General features: G+C 44.8%; 1 long non-coding RNA gene across 1 annotated transcript in view; it reads left to right on the top strand.

Moving 5' to 3' along the window:
• Positions 1–7,190, top strand: part of LOC141243603 (uncharacterized) — a 320,430-nt gene extending 313,240 nt beyond the window's left edge. Inside the window, exon 3 of the long non-coding RNA XR_012307662.1 lies at positions 6,599–7,190. This is a non-coding gene — a long non-coding RNA (uncharacterized lncRNA). The remainder of the gene's footprint in view (positions 1–6,598) is intronic.
• The last annotated feature ends 11,143 nt before the right edge of the window (positions 7,191–18,333 follow it).

The following is an 18,333-nucleotide window of genomic DNA, read 5'->3' as shown; positions in this document are numbered from 1 at the left end:
TGGTCCAACCCCCTGCTCAAAGCAGGATTCACTAGATCATCTCAGACAGATGTCTGTCCAGCCTCTGTTTGAAGATGTCCATTGAAGGGGAACTCACCACCTCTCGTGGCAGCCTGTTCCACTCATTAATCACCCTAACTGTCAAAAAGTTTTTTCTAATATCTAATCTGTGTCTCCTCCCATTTAGTTTCATCCCATTGCTTCTAGTCTTTCCTTGTGCAAATGAGAATAAAGATGATCCTTCTACAATGTGACAGCCCTTGACATATTTGTAGACAGCTATTAAGTCTCCTCTCAGTCTTCTTTTTTGCAAGCTAAACATTCCCAAATCCTGCAACCGTTCCTCATAGGACATGGTTTGCAGACCAGTCACCATTCTGGTCGCTCTTCTCTGAACTTGCTCCAGTTTGTCTATGTCTTTTTTAAAATGTGGTGCCCAAAACTGTACACAATATTCCAGATGAGGTCTGACCAAAGAGGAGTAAAGACCGATAATGACTTCACGTGATCTAGACTGTATGCTTCTGTTAATACATCCCAGAATTGTATTTGCCTTTTTTGCTGCTGCATCACACTGTTGACTCATGTTCAGTCTATGATCTATTAGTATACCTAAGTCTTTTTCACATGTACTGTTGCTTAGCTCTATTCCTCCCATTCTGTATATGCTTTTTTCATTTTTATTGCCCAGATGAAGTACTTTGCATTTTTCCCTGTTAAAAACCATTCTGTTGGTTGCTGCCCACTGCTCCAGTTTATTTAGGTCTTTTTGAATCCTCTCTCTCTCTTCTCTAGTATTAGCTATCCCTCCTAGCTTTGTGTCATCAGCAAATTTAATCAGTTTACCCTCAATTCCTTCATCTAAATCATTGATAAAGATGTTGAACAATACAGGTCCCAGGACGGAGCCCTGTGGTACCCCACTTGAGACATTCATCCAGCTGGATGTGAAGCCATTTACAACCACCCTTTGAGTCCGATCACTAAGCCAGTTATGAATCCACCTAACAGTTGCCTGGTCCATTGCATACTTGGTCATTTTTTCAATAAGGATGATGTGAGATACTTTGTCAAATGCTTTGCTGAAGTCAAGATATACTATATCTACAGCATTTCCCTGATCCACCCAGTCAGTGATTCTGTCATAGAAGGAAATTAAGTTAGTCTGACATGACTTGTTAGTTACAAACCCATGCTGACTCTGGTTAATCACTTCATTCTTATCCATGTACTTACATACATGTTGTTTAATAATTTGTTCAAAGATCTTTCCTGGTATAGAAGTCAGACTCACCGGCCTATAGTTCCCTGGGTCCACCTTCTTCCCCTTTTTGAAGATAGGAACAACATTTGCTCTTCTCCAGTCTTCTGGGACTTCTCCTGTTCTCCAAGAATTTTCAAAGATTATGGAGAGTGGTTCTAAAATTTCTTCTACAATCTCCTTCAGTACTCTGGGGTGTAATTCATCTGGACCTGGAGACTTGAACTCATTTATGTTAGCTAAATATTCCCTCACAATCTTTCTGTTTACTGATAACTTGGATTCCTCTATTCCTTTAAAAGGACAGTGAAGATCAGTTGATGTTACATTTTCTTTCTGAGAGAAAACAGATGCAAAATAGGAATTAAAAAGTTCGGCCTTCTCAACATCCTCTCTTACCATTTCTCCATTTTCATCCTGTAAAAATCCTATAGCATCTTTGACTTCTCTTTTACTTTTGACATACCCCCAAAATTCTTTTTTATTGCTTTTGACATCTCTTGCAAGCCTTAATTCATTGTCAGCTTTAGCTAACCTGATACGTGCCCTGCAGGATCTGCAGACTGCATTATAATCTTCTTTAGATATGCCTCCCTCTTTCCATTTAATAAACATTTCTTTCTTTCTTTTTAGCATGTGTTTAAGTTCTGTGTTCATCCATCCTGGTTTCCTTAAATGCTTCCCATTCTTCCTACTTTTCGGGATTGTTAACGATTGTGCTTTGAGAATCTCATTTTTAAAAATTTCCCATCCTTCCTGGACATTTTTGTTCTTAAGGACATCCAGCCATTGGATCCCTCCTATTCTCTTTCTGAGTCTCTTAAAATCTGCCTTTCTAAAATCTAACCTTGAAGTTTGAGTCTTCACATGTCTTCCTCCTCTAGTTATCCAAAATTCTATAATAGCATGATCGCTGCCTCCTAGGGTCCCAGCCACCTTTACCTCCTCAACCATTTCCTCCCTATTTATAAGGATTAGATCCAAAGTAGCAGATCCCCTTGTTTTCTCCCCTACCTTTTGGAAGATAAAGTTGTCAGCAAGAGAGGATAAGAATTTGCTTGACCTGTTAGTTTTACTTGAGAGAGATTCCCAACAAATGTCTGGATAGTTGAAATCTCCCATGACCACTACGTCATATTTTTTGGAGAACTTGGTCATTTGATACATAAAGAGTTCATCCATATCTTCAGCTTGCCCAGGTGGCCTGTAGTAAATGCCTACAATGGTGTCCTTTCCGTTGTTCTCTCCTTGTATTCTTACCCAAACAGTTTCCACAGAACTCCCAGTCTCTGAAGCTTCAATCTCTGTGCAGATATACGCTTTTCTAACATACAATGCAACACCTCCTCCTCGTTTATCAAGTCTGTTTCTTGCAAATAAGTTGTATCCTTTTAGCCTTTTATTCCAATCATGTGTATCGTCCCACCAAGTTTCAGTGATTCCAATGACATCATATTCCTTTTCCTGCATTAGTAGTTCCAATTCTCCTTGTTTGTTGCCCATGCTTTGTGCATTTGTATAAAAACATTTTAGTTTGTGATTGATTTCTCTTCCTCCCATATTTTTATTATTTAGATTTTTTTGTCTTTGTTCTTCTTTTCCACTTCCAGTAGCAGAGATCTCAATAGTATTTGTCAGCTGTATGGCTTTTTCTGGCCTTTTGCTTCCCTTCCCACATTGTTCTAGTTTAAAGCTCTTCTGATGAGTGTAGCAAGGCGACTTCCAAATACATGTTTTCCAGTCTTCGTAAGGTGCACCCCATCTCTAGCAAGTAGTCCATCGTATAGGTAATTCATTCCGTGATCCAGAAATCCAAATCCTTGTTGACGGCACCATCGACGTAGCCAGTTGTTCACCTGTAGAATCTTATTCCACCTCATTGTTCCATGGCCATCCACTGGGAGGATGGATGAGAAGACCACCTGCGCTCCCAATTCTTTCACTTTCTTGCCTAAGTCTTCAAAGTCACTGCAGATGGTTTCCAGGTCCTTTCTTGCGGTGTCATTTGTCCCCACATGTATTAGCAGGAATGGGTAGTGATCTGTAGGTCTGAAGAGTCTTGATATCCTGTCAGACACATCTTTAATTTTTGCTCCTGGAAGACAGCACATTTCTCTTGAGGTTATGTCTGGTCTGCAGATAGCGGCCTCTGTTCCTCTTAACAGGGAATCCCCCATGACCACCACTCTCCGTTTTTTCTTCACAACATTCTTCTTTCTCCATCCAGGAGGATTCTGAGGGCTTACAAGGTTATTCATTGCTGGCAAAGTCTTATCTTGCTGTATTTCTTCATGGTTCTCCTGTGTGAGAGCCTGGTACTGGTTCCTGAGCAGTATGGGTGCTGACTGCCTCTCGATCCTCCTGCTTCTGTGGGTCACATGCTTCCATTCCTCTGTTTCGTCAGGTGCAGTTCGAATTTCTTCTCTTTCTGAATCATGAAGAGATAATTCTGCTCTGTCTAACTCTTCACCTTCCTTAATGATTTTCAAGGTAGTTAACCTCTCTTCTAGATTTCGCAACTTTTCCTCCAACAGGGACACAAGCTTGCATTTCTGGCATGTGAAGTCTGGCTTTTCCACTGGCAAGTCTGTGAACATGTAGCAGGATATGCAGCTCACCAAATGGCTCCTGGACTCTTCCATGTTCTTATTGTTAATGTTCTGAAAACAGTGAAAAAAGCTTAAAAAAAAAGCTTCAAAATGCGCGCGCCGGTAGGCGCGCGGTTTACCGATGTCCTCTTTTCAGCTCCAACAGCCAAAATCCAGTGTTCTTTGAGCTCGCGGAGACTCTTCACTTACCCCAAAATGCAGTGGGAATATGCAAATTATCTCCTCAGGACTCCTCCCCTGGTTTACCGATGTCCTCTTTTCAGCTCCAACAGCCAAAATCCAGTGTTCTTTGAGCTCGCGGAGACTCTTCACTTACCCCAAAATGCAGTGGGAATATGCAAATTATCTCCTCAGGACTCCTCCCCTGGTTTACCGATGTCCTCTTTTCAGCTCCAACAGCCAAAATCCAGTGTTCTTTGAGCTCGCGGAGACTCTTCACTTACCCCAAAATGCAGTGGGAATATGCAAATTATCTCCTCAGGACTCCTCCCCTGGTTTACCGATGTCCTCTTTTCAGCTCCAACAGCCAAAATCCAGTGTTCTTTGAGCTCGCGGAGACTCTTCACTTACCCCAAAATGCAGTGGGAATATGCAAATTATCTCCTCAGGACTCCTCCCCTGGTTTACCGATGTCCTCTTTTCAGCTCCAACAGCCAAAATCCAGTGTTCTTTGAGCTCGCGGAGACTCTTCACTTACCCCAAAATGCAGTGGGAATATGCAAATTATCTCCTCAGGACTCCTCCCCTGGTTTACCGATGTCCTCTTTTCAGCTCCAACAGCCAAAATCCAGTGTTCTTTGAGCTCGCGGAGACTCTTCACTTACCCCAAAATGCAGTGGGAATATGCAAATTATCTCCTCAGGACTCCTCCCCTGGTTTACCGATGTCCTCTTTTCAGCTCCAACAGCCAAAATCCAGTGTTCTTTGAGCTCGCGGAGACTCTTCACTTACCCCAAAATGCAGTGGGAATATGCAAATTATCTCCTCAGGACTCCTCCCCTGGTTTACCGATGTCCTCTTTTCAGCTCCAACAGCCAAAATCCAGTGTTCTTTGAGCTCGCGGAGACTCTTCACTTACCCCAAAATGCAGTGGGAATATGCAAATTATCTCCTCAGGACTCCTCCCCTGGTTTACCGATGTCCTCTTTTCAGCTCCAACAGCCAAAATCCAGTGTTCTTTGAGCTCGCGGAGACTCTTCACTTACCCCAAAATGCAGTGGGAATATGCAAATTATCTCCTCAGGACTCCTCCCCTGGTTTACCGATGTCCTCTTTTCAGCTCCAACAGCCAAAATCCAGTGTTCTTTGAGCTCGCGGAGACTCTTCACTTACCCCAAAATGCAGTGGGAATATGCAAATTATCTCCTCAGGACTCCTCCCCTGGTTTACCGATGTCCTCTTTTCAGCTCCAACAGCCAAAATCCAGTGTTCTTTGAGCTCGCGGAGACTCTTCACTTACCCCAAAATGCAGTGGGAATATGCAAATTATCTCCTCAGGACTCCTCCCCTGGTTTACCGATGTCCTCTTTTCAGCTCCAACAGCCAAAATCCAGTGTTCTTTGAGCTCGCGGAGACTCTTCACTTACCCCAAAATGCAGTGGGAATATGCAAATTATCTCCTCAGGACTCCTCCCCTGGTTTACCGATGTCCTCTTTTCAGCTCCAACAGCCAAAATCCAGTGTTCTTTGAGCTCGCGGAGACTCTTCACTTACCCCAAAATGCAGTGGGAATATGCAAATTATCTCCTCAGGACTCCTCCCCTGGTTTGTTGGTCTAAGCGTGCTACCATGTCTAGCAGCATCTCCAGACTTGTCTCCCATTGAGTGCATTTGTGAGGTCATTGGCCGACATTTACATGGGGAGCTGCCAGCAGCGGATCTTGATGATTTGCCAAAGTGACAGAACATTCCTTAAACAACCAATAATAAGCTAATTGAAAGCAGACAAAGCATACAAGTGTAGGGATTTCTGTGCATGGCTCTTTCATAGTCCATATTGAATAAATTGAGAGGTTTTAAATCATTTGTTTCCATTTTTTTTCATCGTTTGCATATCATTGACATGTCAATCCATCCTGTGATTTCCATAATGGTTTCATTGTTCCAGAGTTTCATTGTTGCATCTATGGAAACTGGAAACAAATTTATAATGAGCCAAATCTTGCAATACATTATTTCCTCCCTTCTTAAAAAAATGGACCAATTTTTTTTAGAATTGTTAAATCTTTGAATAGTCTGAAAATTAAGCATTTGTTTTTAATCCATTTTCATGCATTCAGTGTTCTTAGAGAGGTTTACTGGTCTAAAATTACAAGTCTGCAGTCACTCTATGTGACTGCAGACTAGTGAATAGTAACATCGCATGCACTGCGCACTGTAAGGATTCTCCGGTGCCGACACAGAGCGAGCAGTCGCTCCTAGCCACATATTGCGACTACACTGTTTCTGGCCTTGTTCAATGCAAGTATGCTAAGCGAGGCTTCCACGTCTAGTCGGAATGTGGACGGGGATGTGCGTAACGCATACTTGGAGTGACATGACTGCTGTTCCCGGCACTGAAACCGTTGAATCCTCATATAGCGCTGTGCACACAATGTGGGGATTCCCAGGTCTGCAGTCACATAAGCTACAATATCTGCAGTCACTTAAGACCGGACAACCACTTTAATATTATGGTCTCTTGTGAATTGTTTTATCTCTCTTATTTACCTGTGATTTCTTCTTCCAGGATGAAGACATTACACAACCAGAGAGCTAGGCCCGGATTGGCAATGTTCTAAAGCGGGCAGATGCCCGGTGGCTCAAGTACTACAGAGTGGGCTGGTAGCCCTTTAAAAGTCTCACCAAAGGCCCGGTGTGCGCGGGCGGCCGCGTGCCCTTTCACTTCTACACACTGGCAAGGGCCGCTGCGGCCCCTGTGAGAGCGTGCGCGCCGTGGCTGCGGCCCTGTCAGTCAGTGAGTGCGTGAGTGCGTCATTTGTCAGTGTGTGCAAGAAAGAGAGCGTGCGGCCTCGCGCGCACAATGGGCCTTCAACCAAAGGTTTAAAAGGGCCACCGCGGCGCGCACAAGCATGTACCAGCGTCAGACCACCATTTTTATGGTTCCGAATCCTGCTTCAATCACCAGCCCCAGCCAGGGATCCACTCTTCTCCACACCTAACGATGGACCCTCTTAAGCTTTTCATCCTACCCCCTTCTCAGGGATCTGAGTGAGTCCCAATATGGAAAGTTTTATGTATATACAGCAGTTGCAGTATCACCTGTAGACTGTATATAGACTACTGTATATACAATATATAGGTGATAAGGTGACTGCTGTGTATACAATATATATATGTGATACTGTGACTGCTGTATATATATTACATAGCTGATACTGTGATTATATACAGTAGTCCCAGTATCACCTATATATTATATATATTTAGCAGTCGCAGTATCACCTGTATATTGTATATACAGCAGTCGTAGTATCACCTGTATAATGTATATAGACAGCTGTGTATAAGTTATGGATGTGATACTGCAACTGCTGTTTACATTATATAGGTGATACTGCTGTATACACTGTGTGCAGACTTATTAGGCAAATGAGTATTTTGATCACATGATACTTTTTATACATGTTGTCCTACTCCAAGCTGCATAGGCTTGAGAGACAACTACCAATTAAGTAAATCTGGTGATGTGCATCTCTGTAATGAGGAGGGGTGTTGACTAATGACATCAACACCCTATATAAGGTGTGCTTAATTATTAGGAAACTTCATTTCCTTTGGCAAAATGGGTCAGAAGAGAGAGTTGACGGGCTCTGAAAAGTCCAAAATTGTAAGATGTCTTGCAGAGGGATGCAGCAGTCTTGAAATTTCCAAACTTTTGAAGCGTGATCACCGAACAATCAAGCGTTTCATGGCAAATAGCCAACAGGGTCGCAAGAAGCGTGTTGGCCAAAAAAGGCGCAAAATAACTGCCCATGAATTGAGGAAAATCAAGCGTGAAGCTGCCAAGATGCCATTCGCCACCAGTTTTGCCATATTTCAGAGCTGCAACGTTACTGGAGTATCAAAAAGCACAAGGTGTGCGATTCCTCAAGGTAAGGAAGGCTGAAAGACGACCACCTTTGAACAAGAAACATAAGATAAAAAGTCAAGCATGGGCCAAGAAATATCTTCAGACTGATTTTTCAAAGGTTTTATGGACTGATGAAATGAGAGTAACTCTTGATGGGCCAGATGGATGGGCCAGAGGCTGGATCAGTAAAGGGCAGAGAGCTCCACTCCGACTCAGACCCAAGCAAGGTGGAGGTGGGGTACTGGTATGGGCTGGTATCATCAAAGATGAACTTGTGGGACCTTTTCGGGTTGAGGATGGAGTGAAGCTCAACTCCCAGACCTACTGCCAGTTTCTGGAAGACAACTTCTTCAAGCAGTGGTACAGGAAGAAGTCGGTATCGTTCAAAAAAAACATGATTTTCATGCAGGACAATGCTCCATCACATGCATCCAACTACTCCACAGCGTGGCTGGCCAGTAAAGGTCTAAAAGAAGAAAAAATAATGACATGGTCCCCTTGTTCACCTGATCTGAACCCCATAGAGAACCACTTTCCAGTTTTTAATTTATTAAAAAAGTTTAAAATATCCAATAAATTTCATTCCACTTCACGATTGTGTCCCACTTGTTGTTGATTCTTCCAAATAAAAATATAATTTTATATCTTTATGTTTGAAGCCAGAAATGTGGCAAAAGGTAGAAAAGTTCAAGGGGGCCAAATACTTTCTCAAGGCACTGTATAGTGTACAGGTGTTTAAATAGTATGGTGCTGTGTATATAGTGTGGAATCCACACTATATACACAGCACACCGCTCCACTGTATATTACCTAACACAGTATATATTGTGGAGCTATGCATGTCGTGCATACTTCCGCTGTCCTGTATACATGAAACATTGCCACATGGGCTAATAAAGTGTCCTCCATTTATTTCACAATTAATCGGAGTGCTGCATATATATATCTATATATATAATCGTCTTATCCCATCTGTCTGTCCTGGAAATCCCGCGTCGCTCATTGGTCCGGCAGCGGCCAATCAGCGCCGCGGGATTTCTGAAAAAAGATGGCGGCCGTTAGCGGCTCATCTGCGGGACGGAGATGCAGCCGGGAGATGACCGGCGTGAGGTGCTCATCTCCCGGCCGGTAGCAGCAGAAGGACCGCCGGCGCCGCTGACCTCCATGCGGAAGGGAGGACCGGGGAGCGGCGATGCGGGTCGGGATACTTCTGCTGCGAGCAGTCACTCATCTCTCGGCTTCTCGCAGCGGAAGTAGCCGCACAGGCAGCGGCACTCCCCGGTCCTCACCAATACGATTCCGCTCCCCGGTCCTTACAATACGATTCGATGATTGGTCGCGGTCTTCGGCCGCGACCAATCACTGATGTTGCCGCAAAAGTTAAACACCGCTGTGCTGATTGGTCACGGACGCTGCCCGCGACCAATCACCGATTTGGGCGCCACATTTAAATAGCGGCCGCAACCAATCACCGATCTTGCAGACACATTTAAACACCGCTGTGCTGATTGGTCGCGGACGCTATTTAAATGTGGCGCCCAAATCCATGATTGGTCGCGGGCAGCGTCGACGACCAATCAGCACAGTGGTGTTTAAATGTGGCGCCAAGATCGGTGATTGGTCGTGCCCGCTATTTAAATTTGGCGCCCAAATCGGTGATTGGTCGCGAACAATCGGCGACTTTGAACACAAATGTCCGGTCCTTAGTAACACCATGTGGCTACTGTCGGGAGATCAGCGGCTAGCGTGTCAAGGGAGGACCGGGGAGCGGCGCTGCGGGTCGGGATACTTCTGCTGCGAGCAATCGCTCATCTCCCGGCTTCTCGGAGCGGAAGTAGCCGCACAGGCAGCCCCTCCCCGGTCCTCACTAATACAATTCGCTGATTGGTCGCGCCCTCCTGCCGCGCCAATCAGAGATTTTAACGCTAAATTCAAACACGATGTCTGCTCCTTAGTAACACGGCGCGCGCGATTTTTAACCCGCTTCTATGATTGGTCGCAGACGCCGCCCGCGACCAATCACAGATTTTCGCGCCAAATTTAAACACGCTCTCCGGCCAATTACCGCAACATTTCAAATAGCTACGCCACCTTCGGGAGCTAGCAGGGCTAACTCCGCCCATGTGGTCATATGACTCACAAACTGCTCATAACGTACTGAGCAGGTTTTCTCAGTCACACTGTGCGAGGGACTTCAGTCACACTGTGCGAGGGACTTCAGTCACACTGTGCGAGGGACTTCAGTCACACTGTGCGAGGGACTTCAGTCACACTGTGCGAGGGACTTCAGTCAGGTTTACTGAACACGTTCTGCCAGTGACATCGCACTGTAGAGATACTTCTTTACGCTTCCTGTTTTATAATGGGTCGTAAGCGAAAATACGCCACGGAGGAAGACAGAAAAGCAGCAGAAGCAGCAAGAAAACGACAACGTCGAGAGCAACAGACACCACAACATACTGCCGCCAGACAAGCCCAGGATGCGGAATCTCACCAAAAACGCAGGGAACAGTAGACACCGCAACACACTGCCGCCAGACAAGCCCAGGATGCGGAATCTCAAAAAAAAAATGCAGAGAACAGGAGACACCGCAACACACTGCTGCCAGACAAGCCCAGGATGCGGAATCTCACAAAAAACGCCAGGAACAGGAGACACCGCAACACACTGCCGCCAGACAAGCCAAGGATGCGGAATCTCAAAAAAAAGGAAGAGAACAGGAGACACCGCAACACACTGCCGCCAGACAAGCCCAGGATGCGGAATCTCACAAAAAACGCCGGGAACAGGAGACACCGCAACACACTGCCGCCAGACAAGCCCAGGATGCGGAAGCTCAACAAAAACGCCGGGAACAGGAGACACTGCAGCACACTGCCGCCAGACAAGCCCAGGATGCGGAAGCTCACCAAAAACGCCGGGAACAGGAGACACTGCAACACACTGCCGCCAGACAAGCCCAGGATGCGGAATCTCAAGAAAAACGCCGGGAACAGGAGACACCGCAACACACTGCCGCCAGACAAGCCAAGGATGCAGAATATCGCCAAAAAAGCCGGGAACAGGAGACACCGCAACACACTGCCGGCAGACAAGCCCAGGATGCGGAAGCTCACAGAAAACTTCAGAAGCAGGAGACAACACCACACACTGACGCCAGACAAGCCCAGGATGCGGAAGCTCACAGAAAAATTTGGCAACAGGAGACACCACGACACACTGCCGGCAGACAAGCCCAGGATGCGGAATCTCACAGAAAACGTCGGGAACAGGAGACACCACAACACACTGTCGCCAGACAAGCCCAGGATGCCGAATGTCACCAAAAATGCCGGGAACAAGAGACACCACAACACACTGCCGCCAGACAAGCCCAGGATGCGGAATCTCACAGACAACGTCGGGAACGGGAAACACCGCAACACAATTCAGCTAGACAGGAACACGATGCGGAATCCCATAGACAATGTCGGCTGAATGAATCTCCAGAATCCAGGACAAACCAAGAACAACACAATCGACAAATTTATCAAAAACGAATGCTCTACCAACTAAGGCAAACCCAGCAGAACATTCAACAACTTGCACGTTACGTAACAGACAATGAAACTATAATTATTCAACACTACTGTGGGAAGATGAATATAGTTTGTTCAAAATGCGACTCTCTGAATTTCATCGAGGAAAAACCATCTGATAATCAGTTTACTCAACGCTGCCAAAAAGGAAAAGTGATGCTACCAAGATGTCACTACTCAGATCTGTTTGAGCAGTTGATGAAAGGAACGCTTGAACACAGTAGAAATTTTATGGAAAATATCAGAAGTATCCACAGTTCTCATGCGTTTGCTTCATTTGGTGCCAACATTGCACCGCCCCCTGGATTCGGACCGTATTGTTTTAAAATTCATGGCCGGATCTACCACCGCACTGGAACACTTCACCCAGAACTAGGACAACCACCAACATTTGCACAATTATACATCTTTGATCCAAATGAGGCTACAGAACAAAGGATGAACCAAAAAGAAAATGAAAAGGGTAATGCATAACTAATGAACCTAATTGCCATACATCGACAAACAATCAGCCCATTTGCTGCTGCATATCGCATGCTAAAAGACGTTGAAGCTGAGGAGGAACAGAGAGCTATACAAAATGGGACGGAAATGCCTTCTATTATCATGGCCATTAAACAAGAACGTCAACAAGATCCCCGATGTTACAACAAACCACGTGTAAGTGAGGTCGCAGTTGTTTTTCAAAACGATGATGGAGAGCCTCCTTTTCAAAGAGATATATTAGTCCATCTTAAGCCAGACAAAAACAACCCTTTCGTTCCTAAAACACAACGTATTAGCATTTTGCACAGCAACCTTGATGCTCTTCTGTATCCGCTATTCTTTCCAAGCGGTGATCAAGGGTGGCATGAAAACCTACACCAGCAAGGAACTTCAAGAAGAATTACACAACTACAGTACTACAGTTTTCTTCTGTCTGTGCGAAATTACTTCAATCCTATTTTAAACTGTGGGAAAATGACACAACAGTACTTAGTCGACGCATGCGTTAAAATTGAAGCTAATCGGCTCAATTTCATACGAATGAACCAAAAACAACTTAAAGTTGAAGACTACTGCGTTCTTCAAGAACATTTGCAAAAACAATCCATTCAAAAAGGAATTACAATTGGAAAAACAGTAATTCTCCCATCGTCCTTTGAAGGTAGCCCCCGCAACATGCAACAGCGTTATCAAGATGGAATGGCAATAGTAACAAAGTATGGAAGACCTGACATTTTTTTAACAATGACCTGTAATCCTAAATGGCCGGAAATTACCGAAAATCTACAACCCTGGCAGCAAGTTGAACACAGGCCGGACTTAGTTGCACGCGTATTTCGACTAAAACTCAGCAGCCTTTTTAAAGACATCAAAAATGGGCTTTTTGGAACAGTCGTAGCAATGGTACACGTCATAGAGTTTCAGAAACGAGGTCTCCCACATGCGCAAATACTAATTATTTTAGACGCGGATTCCAAGTTTCGCGCGGAGGACGAAATTGACAACATAGTGTGGGCTGAAATTCCTAACCAAGAAAAGTATCCTGAATTGTATAATATTGTAATCTGTAATATGGTTCATGGCCCATGCGGTGTAGCAAATCCAAAAAGTCCATGCATGGAAAACGGAAAGTGTACAAAAGGGTTTCCAAAGCAGTTGAAACAGCACACTGTTAAAGATTTGGACGGCTACCCATCCTACCGGAGACAACTGATTGATAACATTGTACACAACAAAAGATTATAAATAACTCATGGATAGTTCCATACAACCCGTACTTATTAAAACGCTACAACTGTCACATCAAAGTTGAAATCTGCGCTTCAATAAAAAGTGTTAAATATCTTTTCAAGTACACCTACAAGGGGCATGACAAAGCTAACGTCGAAATACAACAAAAAACAGTCAATTCCGATAAATCATCACAGTTCGTTGACTCAAGATATGTCAGTGCTCCAGAAGCTGCTTGGAGAATATTTGCGTTTCCAATGCATTCACAGTCCCATGCCATTATACGTTTAGCTATTCATTTACCAAATCAACAGCAGCTTTATTTCTTTGAAAATGCTCAAGTCGAAGATGTCTCAAAAAATGTAAGCACAACGTCAACATTAATGGAATGGTTTTTGCTGAACCAACGTGACGAAAACGCAAGGCAGTATTTGTATCGAGAGATTCCAGAGCATTACGTTTGGAATAAAACTTGGAAGCCAAGACAACGAGGACTTTGCAGAATAATTGGACGCATGTATACTGTTAGTGTCAAGGATCAAGAAAGATATTGCCTTCGGCTGTTACTACTGCATGTCAAAGGAGCTAGAAGTTACGAAGATTTGAAAACAGTTAATGGAGTATTGCACGATACATTTAAAGCTGCAGCTTTGGCTTTAGGACTTCTATTGGATGATACTATGTGGACACTTACTTTAGAAGACGTAGTTACCCTACATATGCCTAAGAAACTTTGTGAATTGTTTGCCTACATTTGTGTCTTTGGACCGCCTACAAATCCGGCTCAACTTTGGACAAATTTCAAAGAACATATAATTGAAGATTACGTCTTCACAACAAAAGTGGAAATTGTCAAAATTGCGAATCTTATGCCATGCAAGATGTCCAAAATGTCCTACTACTGCATGGAAAAACGTTTTCAGACTTTATTTTGCCACAGCCTGCAAGTCAAGTTGCACAAATTCAAGAGTATGACGAAGCTTATGAATTATTGTTGGCAACAGAGAAGAAAAACTCCTTAAATCAACAACAACGGATTGCATATGACACTATTGTGAGCGCTGTAGAAAACCAAGCCGATCCAACGCCAAAATGTTTCTTTATTGACGGTCTTGGAGGCAGAGGTAAAACATACCTCTATGAAGTTTTAATGCATCACGTTAGAGGGTTGGGAAAAGTCGTATTGCCATCGGCTACAACAGGTATTGCAGCAAACCTTTTAAGAGGAGGTCGCACTATGCATTCACTCTTTGGGATACCAGTTCCAGTCAATGAAATCTCCGTTTCCAGAATCAAACAAGACACATTTGCAGGAAAACAGTTAAACAGTGCAAATCTTTTGATACTTGATGAGTGCACCATGGCACCCAAATATGCTTTGAGCTTAATTGACAGACTTCTGCGTGAAGTTATGACTACAAATATTGCAGAAAAAAATGAAATTCCTTTTGGAGGTAAAGTTTTTGTCCTTGGCGGAGATTTTAGGCAATGCCTTCCAGTTGTACCAAATGGAACAAGAACAAATATTATCGAGTCAACCTTAAAAATGTCAGACCTTTGGAAAGAGTTTAATAAACTCCAACTAATTAACAACATACGATCTTCTGACCCAGAGTACAGCAATTGGCTTCTTAAACTTGGTAATGGTGAACTTAGCAATGAATATAACCTTGGAGAAGACATTATTGAAATACCAGAAGACATGTTGTGCACTGACTGCATCGCAAGTGATGTTTTTGGACAACGCGTTGAAATAGATGTGAACGACCAAAGCAGTGTTGAGAGGGCCTCTTCCTATGCAATTCTCTGTCCCAAGAACGATGACGTAGCTCTGCTAAATTCCCGTGTGATGGATAGAATGCCTGGAGAGTATAAATTGTACAAAAGTGATGATTCAGTGGATGTCGACAATGAAGATGAACGCGAGCATTATCCAGTTGAATTTTTAAATAGTGTTACGACATCAGGAATGCCATCCCACAGACTACAACTTAAAGTTGGAGCAATCGTAATGTTGCTGCGGAATCTAAATACAAGAAATGGTCTATGTAATGGAACTCGCCTTATTGTTACTGGACTCCATTCCCACATAATTCAAGCAACAGTGATCACTGGATCTGCAAAAGGAGACAAAGTGTTCATTCCACACATTGATTTATGTCCTTCAGACACCGGTCTTCCATTTAGGCTTCGACGTCGACAGTTTCCAGTAAAACCAGCATTTGCCATGACAATAAACAAGTCACAAGGTCAAACTCTACACCGTGTTGGCATATATTTACCGGAGCCCGTTTTTGGTCATGGACAACTCTATGTTGCATTTTCAAGAGTTAAAATGAGATCCAATGTCAAGGTGCAAGTTTTGGATACCCATTTACAAGGAAAGTTGCTTACAGATAGTCCAAAAGTATTCACCAAAAATGTTGTGTACAAAAATATTTTAGGTTGATATTGTTAAGAAATATATTCTAGGGTCGTACTTCTTTTGTCCGATGATTTATTGTAAAATATTGTTACATATTCATGGAATAGTTTATATATTTTGATCATCTGTTTAATAATTTGTTCAGTTGTATTAAGTTCTATAACCAATAATAGTTAATAATAAAGTATTATTTTGTGTATTCATAGTATTATTCTTAAATCTTCATAGCCGCATCTGCAGCATGTGCTACTAAAGTGAATGCAGATTTGTGCCTCTCCACGCACTTAGTCCCGGCGTGGAAAGCAGCGAATCTACAGACAGCAGCTAATCACAGCAGTATCTGAGAGCGCGTGCTGTGCCTCCGATCCTGCGAGGAGCTGCTGAAAACAGGACACACAGCGCTGGAGCAGAGAAAGGAAACAAGGGGAGGATTAGGGTTTAGTTATTTAACTGTGCTGTGGAGATGGGAGACTGAGTAGGTCATACAAAACCAGGATAAGGAGGCCATACAAGCTAAGATGAGGAAGGCGTACAATCCAAAATAAGTCAGCCATACAAAACAAGATTAGAGGAATGACGGAGCCATACAAACCACATTGACAGACCGCGCTGTGGATGCTGGATGCAACACGATGTGGGATAACCCCGGCCACAGCCCGTCATTCACTGTGGTGCGCGGAACAGCAGACCCCTGGCTGCAGCCGCAAATAGTCGCGATGTAAACGGAAGCAAGATCCGGCTGCAGGCGGGAGAATTACGTGCTGGCTGTGCGTCGTCAGCGATGTGGTCACAAGCAGGATTCACAACATGACGTAATGACAAAATTCATTAGGGGCACCGAGGGGATACATTGTGAAGTGTAACGGGTCTGGGAGGTGGAACCTCTGAGCAACTATACAAGGGGGCAGTCCTTGTAAGGAAGCGGGTGGCTCCCAGGGAAGACGGGCAGGTAGTCACGGCAAGTGACAGGGACAGTCTCTGGGTAGAAGGGCAGGTAGTCACGGCAAGTGACAGGGACAGTCTCTGGGTAGAAGGGCAGGTAGTCACGGCAAGTGACAGGGACAGTCTCTGGGTAGAAGGACAGCAGGCTGGTGGCTGGTGAGCGCTCCCAGGTGAGCGGGCGAGAGTCTCTGGACAGGCAGGTGGTCACGGCAAGTGACGGCAGAACCTCCAGGTAGACTAGCAGACAGGTAGCGGGTGGACGCTCCCAGGTGAGCGGGCAAGAATCTCTGGACAGGCAGGTGGTAACGGCAAGTGACGGCAGAGCCTCCAGGTAGGCTAGCAGGCAGGTAGCAGGTGAGCGCTCCCAGGTGAGCGGGCAGGCTGGTCCATAGACAGACTGATAGGTGTCGGAGGGCAGACCGTCGGACCGCAGGCTTGCAAGCAGGTAAGCGGATATCAGGCAGGTATCAAGCAGGAATCTGGCAGGTAACAGGCAGGAATCTGGCAGGTGACTGGCAGGTAACAAGCAGGAATCTGGCAGGTGACTGGCAGGTAACTGGTAACGGGGACCTGAGGGCTGAAGCAGAGTGAAGGCTTTGCAACAACATTGCTCGGGCACCTCCATTTTGGAGGAGGTGCCTTATATATGGAAGGTCCTCCGGCAATTGGCCGGGGACTCCTTAGGACGGCGCGCGCGGTCCCTTTAAGAGAGGGGGAGCGCGCGCGCGCGCGCTCCCTAAGCACACTGCCGGGGAAGGAGCGCGTGCCGGAAGCAGCGGGGAGAGAAGCGCTGGAGGACGTCGCGCCAGGAGCGGGGAGGTGAGAGGGACGGCGTCTCTGCCTAGTACGGGGCAGAGATGCCGATGCTACATGAAGTTAATTAAAAGTAGTGCACAACCCATTTAAACACTGCTTCGCTGCTTAGTCACGCCCGGTCAGCCGCATGCATATTCTAGAATACCCGATGCATTAGAATCGGGCCACCATCTAGTATATATATATTAGCCCATGTGGCAATGTTTCGGATCCACAACAGAACATTTCTCTGCTATGGAACTGAAATGTTGTTACATGGGCTAATAAAGAGTCCACTTCTTAAATGGAATCTGTCACCCCCTGGGACGTTTTTTAGCTATTAATACGGGCATACAGGTGATAGAATGGTTATAATAGTCCTACCTGTATGCCTCATATCGGCGGTCTTGTTGTGGAGAAATCATCTTATTTCTTTATGGTAATGATTTCTTCCAGGCTCTGCGGGGTGTGATGCCTGGAAGAAAACTCTGCCTCCGGTGTCTTCATTTGCGTGTCACCTCTCCCATTAGCGTCACAGGACCCTGTGACCTGTACTCTGCCCATTGAATGACAGAAAAGGTGCGTATAATCACACTATTGCAGCGGCGGGATTCCTGGGCCACCAATACACATCACAGGACCCCGTGACGCTGATGGGAGAGGGATGGTAAGGCAAATAAAAACCGGAGGCAGAGTTTTCTTCCAGGCACCGTGCGCCCCTGAACCTGGAAGAAATCATTACCATAAAGAAATAAAAGATGATTTCTCCACAACAAGACCACAGATATGAGCGTACAGGTAGAATGGTGATAATAGTCCTATCACTTGTATGCTCGTATTAATAGCTTAAAAACTTCCCAAGGGGTGACAGATTCCTTTGATTTAGTGCTGCACATGTTCTGTATATATACACACCACACAGTACCACTTGTCC

This window comes from Phyllobates terribilis, unplaced genomic scaffold (genome assembly GCF_046119375.1).
Source record: "Phyllobates terribilis strain yellow unplaced genomic scaffold, ASM4611937v1 Scaffold_1254__1_contigs__length_343523, whole genome shotgun sequence".
NCBI classification, from domain to species: domain Eukaryota; kingdom Metazoa; phylum Chordata; class Amphibia; order Anura; family Dendrobatidae; genus Phyllobates; species Phyllobates terribilis.
Note: the sequence above shows the minus strand (reverse complement) of the source record. Positions and strands in the feature narration are given on the sequence as shown.